This window comes from Monomorium pharaonis, chromosome 9, assembly GCF_013373865.1.
Source record: "Monomorium pharaonis isolate MP-MQ-018 chromosome 9, ASM1337386v2, whole genome shotgun sequence".
NCBI classification, from domain to species: Eukaryota; Metazoa; Arthropoda; class Insecta; order Hymenoptera; family Formicidae; genus Monomorium; species Monomorium pharaonis.
This window is the reverse complement of record NC_050475.1, coordinates 21,404,258-21,426,951: the sequence shown is the minus strand read 5'-3', so window position 1 is coordinate 21,426,951 and position 22,694 is coordinate 21,404,258. Positions and strand designations below refer to the sequence as shown.

The following is a 22,694-nucleotide window of genomic DNA, read 5'->3' as shown; positions in this document are numbered from 1 at the left end:
CGAGCCCCGCGGCGATCACAATCGACGATGAGAATGAGTACAAGAGGGTGGTGTAGGAGGGAGAGGAGAATCTGCTCCGTGCTCGGTAGATTTCCTGCGGAGGCACCGGATCAGAAATCGTGCCCTTTGCAAAGCAAACGGACGGGCACCGCACGCCAATCTCTCTCACGTCCGGTGACCCAATTGCACCCGTTATTCGATCCTCTCTCCTTGTATAATCCAATTTACTCTCGAAAATCGCCGCGCTGCGCCAGTCAGCTCGTGCGACGCTTGCGTTTGCCGTTATTCGGAATTAATTAATTAATGCGCTCGCTTTGCGCGTAAGGTCGTTAGAAATTACGCAACGCCGCCGCGCCGGTGCGGTGATTTTGTATATTCGTAATAGTCACAGAATTAACCTGATTTTTCGCGATGGTCGATCAAAAGCGGAATCTGAATCACATTTACATTTGGCATCAATTATTTACTGTGGAAAATGAGTAAAATCTGCGGACATGTTACGGTATTATTAAACTGAATGAATTTAATACTGTTTATATAACAAGTCTAGCTAATAATAAATGCTTGTTATTCTCAATAAAGATATTATTCATCTAGTTTGATGTCATATTATTTGTCATTTAAATTATCTTTATATCTATCACAATAAAAATATTTTAAATTTGTGTTAAAACCGGTCCTTGTTAAAATTTTTTGTTAAATTTTTAATCCTTATACTAAATTATGGAAAATGGTATCTTATGCTCACAAACCTGGATAACTCGTGCTATAATTTGCATACATAATCGATACAAAGGAGAAAACGTTTATAAAAGAAATATATATATGTATATAAGAACTATATATATAAATGAGATCGACTCGGATCACTCGTTTCTGATTTCACGATCTCGGCGATACCGATCTCCTTGCAATCTGAATCCCATCGGAAGCAAAATCCGCTATTAGCGTCGGATTGCCTAATGACGCGTATGATTACGTCCAACCCGGTCCGAGATTAGATCGAGTAGGAAATAGATTAGCGTGGAAAATTTTATGACAGGCTAGAGCGCATAAAGTCGCAAATAAACCTGAGAAAAGTGTTTCCGCAAAGGAAATCGTCGCAGTCGATCGGTTGGCACTCGCTCCTCTTCCGCTCTGAAAGTGTAACTTTCTCGTAACGTAAGTCTTTCTTGCGAGAATTATAAAGATCGATATGCTTGCCTCTTGGCGAACTGTAAGGAGAAGAAATATCTCGCGGTTAAATTCGTCGCACGAGTGACGAATGCAAAAACCGCGTGCGTGCGTCGTTGCGTCATTGGCGATCGCGCACGTGGACGCTTATACGTCGTACTCGATATTGGATATTGAATATTGGACATCGGATATCGTGTCGTGTGGCCGAAGGATATCAGCCACGCTGACGTAATTATTCCTAGGGATTATACTCTTGACGTAACCGCTGTATAGCGGGCTGTAATACTCAAAAAAAGTGGCCAAAAAATAAAATTTAAAATATTGATGCAAAATCGAGGTTTTATAAAAAAAGACATTTGAATTTTGGTGTCATATTTGAAATCAGCGATTTCACAAAATCTTTTCGTAAACTCTTCGATATCCGAAGATAGTCTTTAAGTTTTATAATTTTCATACAATATTATGATTCGGTCTTCAACCCACGGTGCGCTGTCTCGGAATAAAATTATTGATTTCAGAATCCAAGATTTTAGAATGCGCGTTTCCGGTCGAGTTATCTTCTCCTTCTGAAAACAATGACTTTTATTGGGCAGGAAGGGACTCCTCGATCGGGACAGGGATTCTATTAAGAAAAAAAGCTTCCGGGAACGAGGTGGATTTTCACGATAAACGGAATTAAGTACGGCACTGTAACTCTGGCAATCAAGCCTGGAATGAGACGGACGGCGATAGCAATAAGCCGAAATCGCTTGCCATTAAGAACTTCGATCCAACGAACTTTTTGTTGATGAGCGTGACGAGAGGCGGAGGAGTCTGCTCGCTCCTATAAATAAGCGGCTCATTCGAATTCGTAAAGGCAATCCTCGTCCCGGCTTCCTCGACCCGAATTGATACCGTTTACTTTATTCTTAATTGAATCTTATCATGGTAAAAAATAAAGATAGAAAGCTGAGAGAGAACAATTCGAGAACACATAAGAATAGATTTCGTATTCTGAAAGTCTGTTTTCTAAACGCCGGCGCGATTGCAGCTGTTCTGCCATTCGTCCGAGAGTAAATAGGAAAATTTCAAGTTCTTATAAAAGTTGCGACTCGCCCCGAATGATATACCTTTCGATCTCAAGTTCTGATTGTCGTCGTCGCTTCCGGCTCCTGGGTAACTGAACGGCGGCGGGAAGACGTCACGACGAGGAGATTTATCACGATTAAACGAACGGGAAAGTTTAGAAGGGGCGTCGGACGGAGAACGAGGGCCGAAGAGAGAGTGCATGAGCAATTTCCTCGTTTCAGTGGAAAAGATGTCAGCTGCACGGACATCGCATTACGCATTTCGATTACACCGTACAAAAGTGGCGCAATAAGCACAAGTATTATACGGGAACCAACGCTCGCTCTGCCATGCAGTTTAATAAAATGTTTGCAAGCTGTCGGCATCTTTCCTCCCTTAATCCTCTTTCTCCGTCCAATGGGACACGCATGTCTCAGCATGTTTAAATTGTATCTCTGCCAAACCATTCAATTATTAAAGCCAAAAGGATTTTATTTTAAAGGGGTTTCTCTTCGGGGACAGTTGTCCTTTTTTGCATTTACGTTGGATCTCCGCAACCGCATCTCTTATTTGTATAACGTTTTTATTCGACACGAAAATCACAGTCATACTCACATTACTCCGATGAACAGTGCTCCCTCGTAGAGAGTTGCGTGTACGGAATATTTTTCCCTCGCCCTCTTATCTGCTGTCACTTCTCCCTTGCCTCTCTTTTTACGTCTGTTTACGCACTGTGCATTCTCTTTGAGTAATATAGCGGCGCCGGGGCTCCACGATGTAAAAAAAAAAGAAGAAAATACAGACAGACATATGTGCATAGAAATCGTGATGTTACGTCTCGTCGACATTCGAGTGTAATTTTTCTTGCTCCGTAAGATCCTGAGTACAGGATTGCTGTACAAATATCCAACCTACGTCTTTTTTTTTTTAATGAACATAATTAAGATAATAGTACTCTTCTTTTCTGTTTGTATATACATTAGATGTTAATTTGCGCAGCACACTCTTTTGCATTAAAACTCATCCTTAAAGGACATAAATTGGATTTGCGTAACACACGTTTTGCTCTGATGATTATCTTCTAACTAAATTAACACACATTAGATTTAATTTAATAAGCTCTGTATTGTTTGCAAAGTAAATTCTTCTCGAAGTGAAAGGAGGATTCTATTGCTTTTGCGACAGGCTGCGGGACATGCACACCTTTATTGGTCTGATCTGTCTACCGTTAATAGATACACGGAGACGCGTGCACTTTAGCCAACTGTTCAAACGTCTATCTCCTCCTATTTTTTTAATAATTGCCGTCGCGTCGCGTCAGACGCCGCGCCCGCATCTGTGACGAATCCCAACGGCAAAGACAACGTCGAATTCGCGTCGTAAAGGATGGGACAGGAGGCGAGCGGGGGATGAAAGGGAGGGCCGTGACAAAGGATCGTAAAGCACGAAGCTCCGACTCGCGCGACACGGGGGCGGGAAAACGCCACTCCGGAAGTTTGCCAGATATCGGCGCGTACCGAGAAGAGTGACAGGCCGTAACGACGAGGGGTTACTCGCCGGGGGGGTAGCCGAAACTCGCGATCGATCACGCGACAAGTCATTATTTAAACATTCTACTTTTAATTAGCTTTTAAAACGAATGGCGATTACATCACGCGCGGAGAGCGTGAAAATATTGCATTCGAAGCCGCTGGAACGAAGAATAATTCATCGTGTGTTTAATTCGTCCCAATGGAATTAGTAGGGTTGTACCACCCCGTGGTAAACACGCAGGGAATACAACGCAGGGAGACAAATTCTCTGTATACGTAACAATCAAAATTAATGTTATTCACCGCAAACGTGAATTCGCGAAGACGTGTGTCGATCGGGTTAAAAATAATTCATCTTTAATCCGCACCACGTCGAAATTACCGCCTGTTCCGCCCCGAAGCGGAGGAGGACGCGAGGAGAGGAGAGCGAGACGGGGGAGGATGGTGGCCAGACACCCTTCGAGGTCTCGCCGAGAGAGCTTTCGCCTCACAATTCGTGGAACGTGGCCGCGGGGCCCGAGGCAGTCGGCGTGGGCGTTTGCACGGCCTATACTACTTGGCGAGATCGAGGCCTCGGTCTTTAGGGCTGAGGCTGTGTGTCGCCGTGGCTGCCGGGGCTGGATGGAACGAGTGGGTGGAGAAAGCGAGAAGAAGAAGAGAGAGAGAGAGAGAAAACGACAGCGCGTGGGATCGCAGTCGAGACTCACACAGCCGAGTGAGTCGGCGAAGGTGAGTCGGAGTCGTCGGGCCGGTCGATATCCAAGGCTACGCGTCTTCAAGGCGACCTGCTGACGTACGAGCGGAACGCGCTTCTCGTTAGCGACGCGTCTTTCGATGGGCGACGACGCGAGAAACTCCGGAAGGGAACCGGGGGTTCCGCATTAATTCTGCACTGGAATGCTTTCTCTCCCTCTCTCTCTCTCTCTCTGTAGATCAAGTTCTGTGTACGTATCTTCTCTCCGCCCTCTCGTCTTCTCCGTACGCATGAATATCTACGTCAATTTTCATTTGCAGTTCTACAGGTCGAGGAAAGGTATGATAACTGCGAAGATAATTTTTTTATATAATTTAAAAATTGGGTACAAACTTTATTACATGTGGTGATATAAAAAAATGAAGCACACAGGTATTAATAAATCAGAGAAAATTATGTAAAATTCAAAGTAAATTTTATGAGAAAGTTCTCTCTGTACGAATAGTGATTTTTGATGAGAGAAAATGCAGAACGCTTTTTGCAATGAGCAAATTGAAGGCAACGTTATTTTAACGATGACGGACGATCTCGTTTTCGCTCGTGATACATCCCGCATTATTCGCGCTCGCACAAAGGACGAGAATCTATTATATATTGCTCCTTTCTCCGTCGCTCCCGCGTCTCTCTCCCGCGTGTCCTGAACCCACGACAAAGACTCGGTTGACGCGTAAGAATTTTCCGCGCATTTCTCCCGACACCGGCCGGCTTAAGAACTCGTTGACCCTGAAGACCTTGCCCTTGTGACTCCTAGATGAGGGATATGATGGCTGGCCGCTCGTAAATTCTTATACATTTCACGGTATTTCTTCCATAAAACGGCGATTGTCGGTGATCTCGGCATAGTCGCTGAATGAAGCGCCACTTCATATTTTATGCCGATAATATCGGTGCATAAAGACATTTTTACGCTAGATGCACTCGATTCATATCACGCTTCGTCGCATAAAGAGCGTGATAGAGAAAATGAATTTTTTAATACTATACTTTTATATTACGCAAAGAGAAAACTCTCTTCGATAGATGTATATGCTTTTTTCATCGGGTTTATTACCGAAAAAATGAATGCATTACTTTTAATTAGCAAATCCATTTAATTATCAAATATATTATTTTTAATTATGCATTGGTTTAGATTTGATTCTTTAATATTTAACAGCGTACCTGCTATTGCATACCTACTATTTTTTCTTTTTTTCTTTTGATAAAATAATGATTGCGTTATTAAAAGTAATAATTGCAGCAGCCAGAATCTTCTAGGAAATTTTTTATTGAAATAACAATTTTTATTTGCATATTCTATCGATTAAATTTTTTTCGGGGGATATGGAAGCCATATGCTTCGCACGACATAAGCAATTATTAACTGTAACTATTTAATGCGCGCAAATCACCGCAAGAACGGTAAATTTAATTTTTGAACTTTAATTAGGTCTAGTCATGAGTGAGAAACATACTTGGATGAAACGTATAAACTCTCTCTCTCTCTCTCTCTCTCTCTCTCTCTCTCTCTCTCTCTCCCGATCTTGAGATTCGTACGATCTGTGACTTCAAAGATCGAAATGGTCTCGTTCGTGTGATCGTAATCTCTAGACACTTTACTAATAGCATACAAATCATAGTCTTGACTCAGCGGGTAGTATACATTATTAAAAGATAATTAATGCGGGCATTCCAATTTTTTTTAACAAGTTTTGAAAAAATGATTAAACGGCGTGTGTAATAATTTAATTTTAGTGAATGGATATTAATCTTATTTTTTTTCAGAATTATTTTTCTGTTAAAATTACAATGGCGTAAAAAATATATGAGTTTATCTTTCATAAAAAAATTATAGTGTGATTATATCCGGCTTTTACGAACGCGACGTTTCACGCATCATTTCATAGTACAATATGTTCAGAGTTTTTTAATCTACAAGCTAATGATTTTATTCCCGGTCATACGAGATTTTTATCTCCAGACGCTGAGTGCCCATAAATTTTATATCTACTTCATCGTGCCGGGTATGTAAAAATGATAACGCGGAGAACAATGGCCGCCTGATTACGCACGCTAAAGGGAAGGAAATTCGCGAGCTTATAATTTCTTTTTAACGCTCCGAGAAGTGCGTGACTCCGAATGTGGCCGAGATTATATCATATTTCTTACTCAACATCGTACTTGGGATAACAGCGACACACTACTCGGAATCACCGGCGATAAATAATTTTCAAGTTAAAATAATTAATTTCTCATGCGGTATCCGCGCCGCATAGCAGCCTGATACGTAGTGATTTAAATAATGTCGCACTCGCAATTGCAGCGTAATTGAATCATGCCGGTTTCAAGCGGGGTCGATTTAATCGTGGTTTAAAGTTTCCAGAATGTAGGCAATGCCAGCTCGTGTAACGGGAAAGAGGGGTTTAATAATATAGGCAGCAACGACACGTAGACATAACGAAATTCCTATAACGATGTTCCCCTTTTAAGTGAACGTAAAAGTCGTTTATACGGCACGTCAAAATGCATAGAAGTTTAAATTAATTCAGAAAATTATAATCTCATAATGTCCGCAAAATCTATGTTGAAGTATACAACGAACACGTTGTGTAATTCACGAATCTGTGATAATAAATAAAGTATGTCAACGGCCACTTTCAGTCACATTTTCATTAGCGAAATTGAAGTTCTCTTGGCAAAAATTTTGTGATTGTTATTCATACTTTTTCGTCTTCTTTTAATATTAAGTATTTAGTTTCATAAACTATAGAAAAAGAAAATTAAAATCATTTTGAGCACTTTCTTCCTTTAGTATTTTAATTCGTAAATTTTAAGACATCCTGTATATGTAATATAATCTGCTTTAATTTGCCGTAAAAATAGATTGCACGTATAAATTAAAATAAATTGCAATTTACAAACGAATATCGTAATTAAATATTGAGAGAACATGAATTTATAACGTGTTAATGTCATTATGGGTGGCAGCTATAAAAAAATCTCGTGCAATTTGATGCTGTTTTACGTGAAAATGTCTCCATGTACAAAAATTGTTTTTTTTTCTACACTCTGCAATACTCTGATTTTGACACACACAAATGCTATCACGTTTGACCGAAAAGTTTTAATCATAAAGCTTTAACCCGTAAAGCTTAACTGTTACCTTTGTAAAGCTTAACCCTTGTTTTGCTATAGAACGTTTCATCGATGCAGCTTGGGGTATAAATTTCAATCTAAAAAAACTACAAGCCAACCTTTAAACAATTTTTTTGCGTTATATATCAAGGATGTTTTCAAATTGTAAATTCTATATCCGTTGTACTAACAAGATAAAAATAAAACGTAGCTTCAGGAAATTTAAAAATGAATTTGATGTAATTTATTGTAATTTATAATATTTTATAATTAATTAATATTTAACGTTTTTTAACGTTAAATAGCTAATGGCATTTGTGTTATTTTTTAACACATTCATTTTGTATTAAATTAACACGAAATTTTTATAATTCTTTCCGATTTTTTTCGTAGATGTTAATTTTTGAGAAACAGTTTTTTTAATTAATTTTGATCATGATTTGATTTTAATAAATAAAGAGTTTTTCTACATACCGAAAGAAATATAAGATTTTCCTCTAAACGTCGATTTAATCGCTCATATAAAATTCATTTAATAAATGGAAATATAAATATTAGAGTACGTTACACGCATTTTGGAATGCAAAACCAGGCAGGTTTTGTCGCGGGAATGGCCGCTTCTTGAATCCGATGGCTTTTGGATGGCAGTGGCAGGGCCGTGATTATGCATTACGCAGGGACACGTGCATAAATTCCGATTACGCCCTATAACTTCCGGGGACGGGGAATTTAATCGTTATTGATCGCGGCGCGTCGGTAACGAAAGAGGTGGCGGCGTTTTTATCCCGCCGCCGCCGCGTTATATAATCGAGGGTGGCTCGTAAAAACGCAGCCGCCAAATTGCTCGTTCCCCGAGCGGGCGAAAAAGGTGAGATTAATAAATGCGGCATAATATATGCAACGTTGCGGAAGCGGGTGGCCGCCGCGTGTCGCCGAAAACGAGGGGCAATACGCGGGCGCAACCGCGCGCGGAAAGAACAATAATGGCGTGACTATCGGCGGAGCTCGCGAAGCGGAGTTGACGGCCGCTGCTGTCAACAGCCACGAGCTCGCTCCATTGTTCGTTGTGCCGTTAGAAAACGGCGATTAGCGCACGTACCTCTCGCCAACGCGGCGCGTTTTGCACCGATACTCTCCTCCCGAGAGAATGTTGCATTATCGTTTTTATTCCGCCCCGACTTCCGGCAAATCTGGAAAGTCATCGGGTAATGGCGGAGGACAGCACGTCAAGTGTCATAGAAACGAAAGAGAGCACGGAAAGGAGGATGCTGGAATGGAGTTGTAAAAAGAATTAAATTGATGAAAAGAGTCGCGCGGAACATCGAGCCGGATTTAGCGAAGCGAAATATGACATTTCCCCTACGCACGGCGGTTAATTGATTCACGTGGAGTCACAAATTAAGCGGACGCGTTAACCGGGCTGTTACCTGTTTAGAATTAAAAGGAAATAATGGAATCAAGAGATAATGGATCTCTTTATGTTTTGCCGGCCCCGTGCAGTTGTGGCACTTTATAGCGCTACAATAAGTGAAGCGAGATAAGGGGATTCGCTTTTTACATCGCTCGTCTTTGTAAAGAATCTAGAACAAATGAATTTGTATTATATCCGATGTCTTTCGCACGCTTTCGCATGCTTTGAATACAGTGGCTACCGCAGTGACTGGTTGCCGGTGAAACGACGCGATAGAATTAGCATTAAACACACAGTTGTGTCTTTGTGATGGAATAAAAATTTTTCGGAGTTAATTAAAGTCCGCGCAAGATAAACATAATTATTTTCAACAATCCACGCCTGCTTACTTTCAACTGCCGCGATTTCCTCGCTTCCGTTGTGAATTGTAACGCGGAGACAAATTTCGCTCGTTTCTCGAAAGAACAGAGAGCGACTTATATACAGGCGGTAGTTCTATTGAGTTTTTACCGAGGGAATTTGAGTCACTCCCACAGCTCGTTAAGCGTTTCATTACACCGCGAAAGCCACAGCTACACCTCTCCTGTTGCTAGAGGGATTCTTTAAAAGCACAACAAAAAAAATTCTCGGTTGAAGTCCGCTTAGGCGCGGAAATACCCGGTTAGTCTTGCGGAGGCTCTCATCTCGCTCAAGAAGTAAGACGTTGAAATAGGTCGGGCGGCGAGCTACAGACTGGCTCACGGAATATTTGCCACGACGAGACCGTTGACTGAAGAGAAAGAGAAACGAGAAATTGTTATTAACCTGTTTTGTGCCTAAAATTGTATTTTTCCGAATGTGTGTTCTCTCCGTAAAATGAAATCTTTCTATCCTTATTTCAATTAAAAGTTTGCAGTTTATGGTAATTATATGTATAATATATATTGCATGTGGCAATACAGGTTTAAAAATAATTTTACTACACGGAGAGAATTTTTTCTTAAAAATTACCCTGAAAATCGTGGTAATTGTGAGGCAACGTGAACCTCGAAGAATTTTACTACACTTAAAAAATTTACTAAAACTTTGCCAAATGTTATTATAATTTTAGAAAATTTTACTATACTTCTAAGAAAATTTATTAAAACTTTGCCAAATTTTATTAAAATTTTAGTAAATTTTGTTAAAAATATAATAAAATTCTTCAAGGTTTACGTTGTCTCACAATTACCACGATTTTAATGGTAATTTTTAAGAGAAAAGTCTCTCCGTGTAGATCCTCAAATTCAATAAAATTATTTTTAGATCTATGTGTACGTAACTAAGTTTCAGTTACTTCAATAAAATATTGTTCCTTCTGTGTAGATATGTATAAATATTCACGTTATATTCTCTCTTTTTATCTGATTCGCAGGATTTTTCCCCGATTTATACGTTTCTGGTATAAATACCAGTTTCCTTCTCTCTTCCGCATATCCGTGGATGTATTTATCGCACACTTGAGAAAAATCCCAACGCCCTAATGAGAGCTTAATGAGGTACACGCAACAAAAGTTTCCGACGTAATGTTAAGCTAGATTCACGGCACTTAGCGATAATACATCTAAGATGTTATAATGAGAGCCTCGCCTTGTTGTACCCCATAAAATTTTATGTCTATAAGATTGAATTTCACGCGCGCGTAAAACGCAGAGTTGTATCAATCTTGGCGCAACATCGCGGGACGCGATATACATAAACCGGTCATTTATACCATAACGAAGCGAATCGCGTTAGTTGCTCGCAATTTATGGTACCTGGAGCTTTGAAAAAGCACCACCACGCGTTCCTCGGAGGTGCGATAAATTACAGCCGCGATAAGCCGCGCGACGCGACCGTCGTTTTCCCGATACGCGGTCTGATATTTCGCGATTTTTCGATTTCCGGCTGGATGGCTCTGAAATTTTTAATTTCTCACATCCCGACAGCGGGACGAGTCCGATTCGTTCGCGATTATAATTATAAGACTAGCTGAACGATCCCACGGGAGGAGGATTCCGTTGAAATCGTAACGGAATGTGGAAATCTATTATGGAATAACATCTTCTGCCCTTCTGCCTGGGGTCGTCGACACTTTCGACGATTAAAATATCGCCTATTAGAATCAGCAATAAACAGACTGGCGTGTGCGCTCTGACTTTATTTGACACTGCCTCGATAATTTGCATATAATCGAAATGCGTGGTAGCTAACTTCCCTTCCGTTCAATCGCGCACGCGTGTGTGTGTGTATGTGTGTGTGTGGGTGTGTGTGTATCGCTCGAAATTTCGTCGGAATTTTGTTCGCTTTGATAAAGGCTATGCGGTTTCGGTTTCCCTGTACTTAGTCTTGAAGATAATTGCGCCTGTAAATTACAACATTGTTGCACGCTCTCGCACACATTTGATGACGCTCTTCGGCGGTTTTAAGATGTCATAAACATTTGCCCACACAGTGTTGCCATTTAGACCGTAAAATGTAATTATTCATAGTACACGAAAGGTAGAAACACTTTTAAAGGAGTAGGCGCGTCGCGGTCATTTTATATAAAATATATTTTTGCACATACCATATTACTTATAGCACTCGCGCGCATTATGGGATTCGGCGCCGGTAACTTTTTCCGAGCCGCGTCAATTTAGAGGCCATTGACGTCCAACAGTTAACAAGATTCCGCGGAAGCATGAATGTACGAGCGTAGGTTGCCACAGGATGTACTGGACTGCGACCAGCCGAACGATAGTCCGCTGACTCATTTGTCGACGACTTATTTGTCTCGCTGTTTTTTTTATCAATTTGACTTCATTCTCAAACGATTCGCGTAGACACACGAAAGATTGTCAAGAAGACGATTAAACTTTTATCCCACATTTGTCTTTATATCTCGCTATCTAAGCTCAAATGTACGTGATCTTTAAAAATTATACATACATCTCGAAAAGAGACATATGTACAAAGATTCTATTTCCGATATAGAATTTGGTCGCCGCGTATATCTGTGGAGGAACTTATGAAGGGAAAGATCGACGGGGCGCAGGATTTATGGCTGGAAAGATGTGCGCATCGGCGTATCCGAGGAACAGGTAATAAATTTACCACGAGAAGTTTATTTTCTCGGCGCGGCGCGTCTCGAGAGATCACGTCAATGAACAAAGTTCTGACAAATGTCTACCGTGTATCTTGTAAGAGCGCTCGTTTCATCGCTACTTTCTCCGTTGGTGCGCGACACGCGGGTACGAGATCACGCGAATCCAATTGTGGGTAGGATTCGTGAGAGAGACAAGAGAGAGACAGTTGGATTAGAATCGTTTTCGCATTCTTCGCTCGCTCAAAGAGCGACTTTTCTCCTCCGTCTCCTCCTCTCTTGCCGATAATTAGTCACGTGAGAGGTGGAGGAAGCGCGCGATGTTCCGTCAGATAGCCCAGAAACCTTTTTCACCCTGAAAAAGATTCTATCCGTATCTAAATACAGGATCGCGTGTGTCCATCAAGGTCGGGTTTTCTCGTTGTTTACTCGCCACCTACACACGATGAACACACTTGAGTCGACGTTACGAAAGAGAAATGGTTCTTATTATCAGTGCCTTTCGGTCTTATTTGAGGAGCTGGGATTAAAGTGTATACATAGATTTTTTTGACAGAAAAATTTCGAAATTTTTAATCAAGGAATTTAATATTTATGAAATATTTAGGTTAAATAAGGGTTTTTTTTTCTACTGTAGAATTTTTATAAAATATTAAGTGGATCAAGTTTTAAATTGATGTTTAATCATAATTAATTCTTAATTAAAAACAAAATTAAAATTATTACTTTACATTAACACGTATACGATAAATTAGTATAAAGCAGCAAAATGTTGACTGATATTAATATTATCGAATTCTGTCGTTTAATCGCGTTGCACGGTTTTGACGTTCAGTTCAGCTGTAGCAAAAGAGTTAATATGTGTACTAAAATACATTTATTAGAATTGCCATATATAGATTAAAAATTAAGTTTTTTAAATTTCACTTATAGTCTTACTCAAATTCAAGAAATAAAATACATTAATAATATATTTTTTTAAATAATGATACGTATTTATTTGTACAATAAAAAGGACTATTTGGTAATAATAATCAAACCTGATGATAAATACTAAGCTTTAGTGAAATATTTTCAATTAAATATTAATACGACCAAATATTTAGTAATATTTAATAACTGTTTAATAACTGAGAAACGCAAGAGTAATAAAACTTAAATATTACTAATGTTAGCCTTGTAATAAGATCAAGATATCAAGGAAAGGTTGTTTCAAGATCGAAAAAATTTCTCTGGGCTGGCGAAACGAATTTCGCCAGCCCATAAACGAATTTTTTCAGAAACAAAAAGTTACGCGGGTTTTGTGTTAATGTTATTTTTGCCGAGTGTTGTTCGCTTCGGCACGTACGCGGTTCATGGCTCCGTGTCACGCTATAATCATCTGCTTCTGAGTCACACACGTGTTTGAGGGGGAGTTACGCAATGATGAACTCATTCGGTAACCTCGATCACGGCCAGACGGTATAATAATTTCAAGGTATACTGAGAGAGTACCAGCGGACCATGATAATAAAAATCTGAGGGAGATACAATTGTGCAGAAATTCTCTAGCACGTATGTACATGATATCAAACATTTTTAACGCTTTTTAACAAAGGAGAAATAGGAGAGAAAAAGTGAACGTATTATTACGTAAAATTATTATAATAAATGATTACTTTATAATTATAATTATAATTATAATATCGTAGTAAATTATTATGATTTATACATTATTATTAAAATAGTAAAATAATAAATAGTATATATATTATTGTAATTTTTAAAACACTTAATTTCACAGTATACGTATGATTGTACCAAATAAATTTTGAAATAATTGTATTGCTGAACAGATTGCTCAGTAAAGTTATATATTTCTTCGTAAAGTTTAATTTAATCTGTTCGTCAAAGGATTAAGTTAAATCAACAGCTCCTATTATTGAGTTCAAAATGATATACAATTGATTAATATTTATTTAACGAATTGATGAATCTGGTGAATTTGATGATGAAATTAATTTGAATTTTAGATTAGAATTTAAATTTTCCATAAATAAAGATAGAGGTGCATTCATACGTTACAATTATATTACTAGGCGCATGTGGCATGCACTGGATTGCCAGTAATTGTATTGACATTTACACGGCACCGAAGCAGAGGCCGCGTTCGTTTTGGCCGACCTCTTTTCCTCAAATGGCAGTCCCCCGACCAGTTTTTACAGAACGCGTTTTTCCATGAACTTAATGTTCCGCTTGAACGTCAACCGCCGACTTCCTTCGCCTCCTTTCCATTTAAAAAGATGTCGTTCGCGCGTCTCTGCGAGGAAAGAAGCTTGTAATATTCTTTTCTTCAACAATAAACTGCACGGTCGTGGGAGAATATTTCGTCAGCATATATTTAATTTAACGCTGCTAACCGTTAGTCATATGTATGTATAAGTTCGTGGTCAACTTTTCCCACGTATCTAAAGCAGTGCAATGGAAATAGATATCGTCATCTTTTTATAAAGCTTTAGTTCGAGGTACAACAAAGTGGATTTATTTTTATAAGATTTAAAAAACCGCAGCAAAAATTTTGGACAATTTATATTTTTTGCATGCACTTTGTCACGTATATATCCCAGCGAACTAACTGCGTGCACACCTAATTCTTTTTTTGTTAGAAAGTTTAATCTATCCTGGGACCCGAGTCAAGTCTACTTTCGCGCATCTATATAGTGATAATAATGCAATTCTTGCGTATCGTGAAAATAGGGAAGATCTTCGAAATCTTCGATGGGTCTGTCGTTTTATTTTGAGCGGCAAGCGAATCGCACGATTGCCACCGTGCGATTTGTTCCTTTTTTCCCGTTCCTCGTTTCCCCTTCTCGCCTTACTTTTATTCGCGATTAGGAACGGAATGCATCACTTCATTCGCGATTAGCAACAGATGTCTGTCGCGAAACGGTAACTTTGCTCGCGTATAAATCCAAGACATCTTATTGTCAAGAGGGCTTTCGCCGAGAGGAGCGAGAGAGAGGCGGCGTAATCAATTTCGTCTGGTGACAAGTTGCGCTCGAGTTGTTTAGACGATGCCTCATAATTACACGTCACTGTCAAATGCAAGAGCCCCGTTGTTCGTAATGGTTTGAATTCCGTTGCTAAATGCTCTATATACCTTTCTCCCTCCTCCCCTCCCTGCCTTTCTCTCTCTGTCTCTCTAGCTCTCTCCGCTCGATTTCTATCTGAAACTAACGGACACGATTCCTCTGCTGCATCGAAGTTTAATCGTCTTGCATAATAACGAGGAACGCTATTCCGAGAGCACCAATCCTTTGCAAATGAAATTATTTCTCTCCTTCCTTTTTGCTCTCTTCTCCTTCCGGGAAGAAGAGAATTTTATTTTTCAAGATTTCATCTGTTATCCCAAAATTTAGCGTGTCTGCATATTTTTACTGAAGGTGTACAGACGGTACAAAGATTATGTTACGAAGAAATTATAGCAGAGAAATGATCTTTGCGCAACTCTGTCAAGAAATGTCCCGAGGGAACGGATTTTTATCGAATTGCAAATTTGTTTATATGACAGTAGTTTGTTATTCACGTACGGTTAGTCATTGCGTGTTTTACGACACTATACCGATGAATCACGCTGTGCGCGTAACGTGAAAATGATCAGTTTCTTCCTTGCGTTTCTCGAATTCTGCACGAGAGTTGTTTTCAGGTAGATTGTGGAAACGCAGGAACGCGATGGGTGAGATGTTACAATAATTGTGACCGAATATGAATGGCGTTCATTAAAACACATACATTCACAAATCTCTCTCTCTTTCTCTCTTTCTCTTAGCGAATTTCTAGTTGTATGCTATTGCTCAGCTTGCAATAGCAACAGTCTGGTCGCACTTGACTCTCGCTTCAAAACTTAACTAATATCGCCGTTTAAAAGCCGAGAACCATTTAACCTCCGGTGACCGTCGCGTCGGTAACCCATGCACTTGTGGCTTGCGGCTTCAGCCACCTCTCGACTCGTACGAAACTGTAGTGTAGACCTTTGTAGACTAAATGATATGGAAAACGAGTATTCTTCGCGACTCGATGGCAACATCTCGAGCAATGCATTATATGCTGTACTAGCCTATAATAATAAAAATCCAGTAGCTTGGGCAAATAAGTAAAGATATCATATTTTTTAATAGAGTTTATTTAACATGCAAAGAATAAAAAATTAAAACTGCTGTTCCGGATGTTAGTAAACACACACAGACCTAAAATCATTAGTTAAAAGTAAGTTTTCCTCAAAGAATTGCTTCCTTCTTGTTTTAACTTTTAATTATAGAAAAAAAGGTTAAGTCTCCTATTTACATTTTGTAATATCTAAATTTATGTCAATCCGAAATATTAAAATTAATAATAGATGAGCAGTAAAGATATATAAATATGATTTGACAATGAAAGTGCAAATTCTAAATCTCAAAACATGTTTATGTTAATATTTTTAATTTGAATTAATTATCAGAATAAGTTCACATTATGATCGAAGATGATATGTGTCAAATAATAAAGAACTTCATAGTTTGTAGAAAAGTTGAAAAAATAGTTGTGGTTATTTGAAGACATTGGTAATGTGGTGCTATTCCTCTGCGGACATTGAACGTCAACACCATCGCGTTTGTATTCTTTAACAGTTTGACCTGAGGTCACGAGTCACCATCGTTGTTGAAGCAATCGGTTATCGGAAACATCTTGTTCGCCATTTCACGACCTCTCACGAGACACTCCGTAGAAATAGAACAGCTAAATGCAATACCAGAATATAATTGAAAACACAGAACCGTATTATTATAATTATCCATTTAGCTTTACAGATTTAATGAGAACATTATAATTTGCGTAATTTTCATGATCAAAATCTGAAATTTTGCGAATTTGCGTAAGAACAAGTCTAGGTTTGCCGACTAACCAGAATTGGCCGAAAAATATGATATTCCATAATTATTTCGGACTTTGCCAACTAATTCTAAATTCAATATGTAATTTTAAATATACAGGTTTAGTTTTTCAGCAAAGAAATTACGATATTACTTAATTAAAAAAAATATTTACTGATATTTGAACATAACGTAGAGTAATGTTTAAATCACGATACTCTTTGGCCATACTCTTACAGCTAGTTCTCGGGCTGTGGCCAAATCGTGAAATAACTTCAATGAAACTTCGTAATGTGACCGACAAAGTCGGTCGAAGTATGAAAACTTCAGCCAATTTCGAAAATGGCCTGTTTTGGGTTTAGTTGTAACATATACATTATTTACTTTCCTCTTCGCTTATATAAATAGCTACTCAACTGCAAATGTCAGAAACTAATCATTCGTAAAACATTTTTAAGTTACAAAAGAGTTCTTCCTCTAACTACTATGATAGAAATATAAAATAAATTATTGAAATTATTGTAAATTTCTGCATCCTAAATTAATTATATAGATTAATATATTAAAATAGATTATTAATATTATTATTATTAAATAAGTATTAAATGTTTGGATAAATAAATTATATTGAAGGCAATAAGATAAAATTAATATTATTAATACGCCTGCATTTTCAAATATTATAATAATATTTGAAAATGCAATTTTATTAATAACATTAATTTTGCCTTATTTATATTCAATCTATGTATTTATTTTTTTGTAACAAATCCAAGTATGATTATCAAATATACATTTTTAAAATTGGTTTTACATTTGCGGAGAAGATCATTCTTGCAAAAGGTATTATTAGTTGTCAGCAGTAAAAAACCGAGGTGTTAATGTCGTGATTTTACGTTGCCGTTGCATTAATCGCGGAATGCGAGTGTGTGGGAGAAAAAAGAAGGTATGCAGCAATCGGACCATGTAGAACGTAGCTCAAATTTGAAACGTATACGTCAACAATTTTCCACATTTTGCCTCAGTCACATCAGTGACGTTAAAGTAACTTGGCAGAGACGAGTTAAACTTTTACCGTTATGTACGTCGTATGAAAAATATACCTTCTCGTCACTCGGATTTTTGCAATTCTTGCTCACAAAATTTTCATGAAGTGCAGAGATTAGTTTGAACTATCGGAGCCGAGACTAGATATTTTTACGCTCGAGGCAAAAGAAAATAATGCATCTTAAGAATAACCGTTATTTATAAGCAACTATCATTTCTTTAGAAAATTTATTTGTTTTTAAAACTTTAATAAAAAAATTATTACTTTGGTAGGAAACAAATCGCATATTACTTTTATTTGTTTTTCTCATTCTTTTCGAAACGAATATTTTTAAAATACCGCAAGACGTCAAACGAGGCGAGAAGCAATTTCTTCGAGGAATCAAGAAAAATTTCATAAATCACCCATAATAGAATATAATTATATCGTGAGGCGAACCATTAACGAAAAGCTTACGCTGTAATTAAGTCTTCTATCAATTTTTTTCTCGTCTGCCGATCGCCTGTCCGCTGAAATTTATTCTAACTAGAGGAGAAATTCCTCTTAATATTCACTGAAACGGTAGAATTGAATTTTTGTAGCTTATCGTCCGCACGAGAAAGTTGAACACCATAAAATGTATTACATCGCGAAACAAATTGCGTTCGCGCAAGTCGAGCGTGATTTTCGCGCGCGACGCGCTTGACGCTCGGCTCCTCGGGGGTAATAGACGCAGGGCGGAACGCAGGGAGCGTTTTAAGTGCCGATAATGCAGTCGAACTTGAAAGCAAGGCAAACTCAGGCGGCGCCTTGCACATTGACTTAATGCTTTATACGCAGATATATCCGGGGTAAAGTTAATAAGACACCGGCGGGGAATTAATACTACGCGCCGAAACGTTCGCAAATTTCGCAAACTTTCGTCGTATTCGCTCGCGAGAAAAGCGCGAATCCGAGATATTTCTCTTATTATTATACGTTACAGCGATCCGCGCGTAATTGCTCGAGCGTATCGACGCGTTTTGCCTTCGTGGCGCGCCGAATGGATACGCCGACGACCGAGAAACGTGCGCGACGGACATGAATGCATTTATAAACGCATATGCGTTGCTCGCCAATAATGCGCGCCGAATTATTCCCACGCTTTCCTAGCGTCCGGAATTCCTCGCGCGATGCCATGCGTCGCTTGCAGTCCGATTACGCCGACGTCGTTACGGCGACGAAAAAGAGACTGACGTCGGTGAATTCACGGCGCGCAACCCTGACTGTTCGTGTGCAACACAATGCCTTTATTTTTTTTTTCACACCTTTTTTGCTCGTTGTGCAACGGCAGGGACCTCGACGAATTTCCCTCAATGAGTTTTCCCTGTCGAAATTCTCTCGTTTATGAGACTACCGATTTAATAAACGAGATCATCAAGGACGAATGCAATCAAGCGTATTTTAATAGCATATGATAATTACAATTAATAAAATATCTTTTATATGTTTCATACAGATTTCTATTATTATTCGTAATATTTAGTAGACCGCTGAGTTATTTCAAACTCGTTGCCATTTATTTAATTTAATCACGGACTCAAATTTGCGGCGAAATTTTGTAGTAAGATATAACGAAAAATTGTCCTCGCGTATAAAAATTCAACCCTGTCAGTTTTCTCGACACCCAAATAAACGTTATTCCATTTCCATTTGCCTTGATGTCAGTAATTTTTAGAACATTCCGCACGTAAAAATCGTGCCTTTTTATGAGCACTAACGTTTCGACGGGGCGACGTTCTCGATTGCGGACCCCTTACGAAACGATAAATCGTACTTTACGCGACGTAATCCACTCCGACGCGATCGCACCCCTCGCGCGCGTACCTCCCTTTTTTTTCGACCATGCAGCAGCAACGGATCGCCGGCGGCATTCGTGCGCGTTTCATTGTCGGAAGAGACTCCGGCCACGCCGTCTTTCGATATGAAACGATTAATCCAAAAATCGATCGTTCGTTTTCCCAGGTCGACCCGTATCACGTCGAGAGTGCATTTCGTGTACTTCGCGACTGTGTATCTTAGAAGAACGAGCGAGTAATTACGCTAATGAAGCCCACGCTTGATCGCTCTTGTCCATTATTACGGTAATCCAATCTTTCGACTCGCGAATACTTTGTTAGAAAATGCGATGATATGCGGGCCGATCGAGGAACTCGATCGCAATTATGGAATTTTATTAGAGAATTCAATTTCTTTGCTATGTGAGAAGTGTATTGATTAAGATTTTTAAGATGCTGATAAATTGACGTGTAAAACATCACTATCTAAAATCTTCTCGACGATAAAAAAGAGAGAGGGTATCACGGACGATTTTAAAAATATCACGTTTTGCGTCATAGGAACAAATATAGATTCTCGTCATTTTACGATGTACAACTTTATCGGAAGGTATAACGATTATCGAATGACGAATTGTTGAACTCGCATATGAAGCAGTTCTTTTAAGGCTTATTCTTTCGAGAAACGTTGTACATGTACAAAGGAGGGAAAAGGAGATGGAGAAAACGATCCTCGATTAGTCCGACAGTCTATGAATCCACTCGCGGAATAACGAGACGGCAGTAATTTATCATCTCTTGACTACATTGATCTCTCTTGACTTCTGTCGCTGTATCAGCAGCAGAGGAGAAGGCACGGATCCTTTTAACATTCTCCATTCATTAATTGCTTCCGCTCTCTTGCCAATTATTTTCCGCTTATCTTTCCGCTTTACACTGTTTATATTCACCTTTTACGATCAGCTCGTTAAAGATAGAATCGTTACACTCGCGTCGTACCACATCTTAATCTGCATTTCTTCAGATTAACGTTAAATATCTATTGCAAAGAATCATGTGGGATGCAAAAAAAAAAACGTAGCGTAACATTCCCTGTCAAAATAAACTCTCGAGATTGACACGGTGAACGTATTAATAGCATATTACTACCGGGCTCGTTATTAACGGTTGAAGAACTCGCGTATGAAATAGAGCGCGGCGCTCGTAAAGATATATACCGACGTAACGTGTGTCCACAATTACTATTGTAATTAAATGTGCATACGCCTCGCGTTCTTTGCTGTGAAATACAGCATCCGTTTCTGCAACCGTTGGGTGAACGAAGTTTTGTTGGACACGCAGCAAATTGTAGTACGTGTATCATATACACCAAAAAAAAAAGAGTTTGATAATAATAATTGAATTTAGATGATAGTGACTAAGCTTTGGTGAAAGAGTTTTGATAATTTTCCAAGTTTATTTTATTACATATAATTCGCGGAAACGGCAGGTAATTTCTCTGTTCGTGTCTAATCGCGAGAGAACGCGCGGCTTGCGCTCGTTAACGTTTCGCAAAACAAAATCTCGCGCGCGTACACATCTGGCCTGAGGTTTTTGCGCTCGACGGACGGTGCGAAAACGCACCCGCGGTCATAAACCCGCGACGAATCTCGTGCACCCTCGGAGGGTGCGCCGCATCGATTTCCTTCCACTCTGAATTATCGTCTAAGCGGGAAACGAGCGGCGAATTCGCTCCGAGACGAACGAACGGAAATGTAGGGCAGGACATTAAATAACACGACAGAGAGAATAACCGCAAGAGAGAAAGAAAGAGAGAGAGAGAGAGAGGAGGGAGGAAGGGGACGTATGCACGTATCCCGGGATCCTGTTGGAGGATCGATCCTCGATGTGGCGCACATTGTGTAAAGATGAGTGTCGCCGGATTGTAACGACTCTTGATCGCGGTTAATTGCTCTTTCCTCCGTTTTGCGTGGAAATTAACGCCTCGATGTGAGTTCAACAAGTAACTATAGAACTCTGAGTGCTAAATTTATATTAATATTCCATCTGCACTCTTGTTGTGGGAAAGAGGAAAATGTATATTTTTAATCATATTGCGAATATTGTTTTTTTTCTATGTTTCAACGTTGTGCAGCCCAAGTTTTACATTTTGAACTGAATTTAATATTAAAATAATTTATTTTGGGAAACAAAATATTGGGATAAACTGAATGCAACAAAAATTTTGTTATTAATTAGCCAAATTGTAAATACTTGTTTTCTTTACCAATATTAAAAAATTTATAAATTAAAATTCGGTCAACTAATTTTAGTCTTGAAATTTGTACTTTTATGAATTTTATTTTGACTAACAAAAAAAACAATTTAGACAGTAATTTTTATACTCTAATTAAGAATACATTTTTTAAATATGGGGTAATAGAATATCTATAATTTATTATGAATACATTTAGAAGCATTAATAAATTTACGGAATTAATTTGCATATTTAAGGTACGAAGAAGGTACTAAAAAAATGCAAGATAATTATTAAAAATAATAGTGCGCGCCAAGTTTTCTCTCTTGATTGGCGCCTGCATTTACCAAGATTTGCAACTGCAAGGCTTTTTGTCGGTAATTCTAGTTGCCTTTCAGCTAATGCCGTTGGTTTTGCTCAGCAACTTCTGCACACCACGTCGCCTTGCTACCATCCGTTGCTCTTGCACCTTCTCGTTACTCGTGTATTATATTAGGCGTAATTATTTTATTGAGTTTCGGCAAGTTTGAGCCGCAGCGCCGTAGTTAACGCTTTAATCGTCGTTCTGTTCTACTTGCAGAACTGATTTCTACTATGTAACCAATTATC

At 38.9% G+C, this 22,694-nt stretch overlaps 1 protein-coding gene across 1 annotated transcript in view; it reads left to right on the top strand.

The window, feature by feature from the left end:
• LOC105828753 overlaps positions 1–22,694 on the top strand; it is a 171,589-nt gene that overhangs the window by 22,810 nt on the left and 126,085 nt on the right. The gene's annotated exons all lie outside the window — the stretch shown is intronic.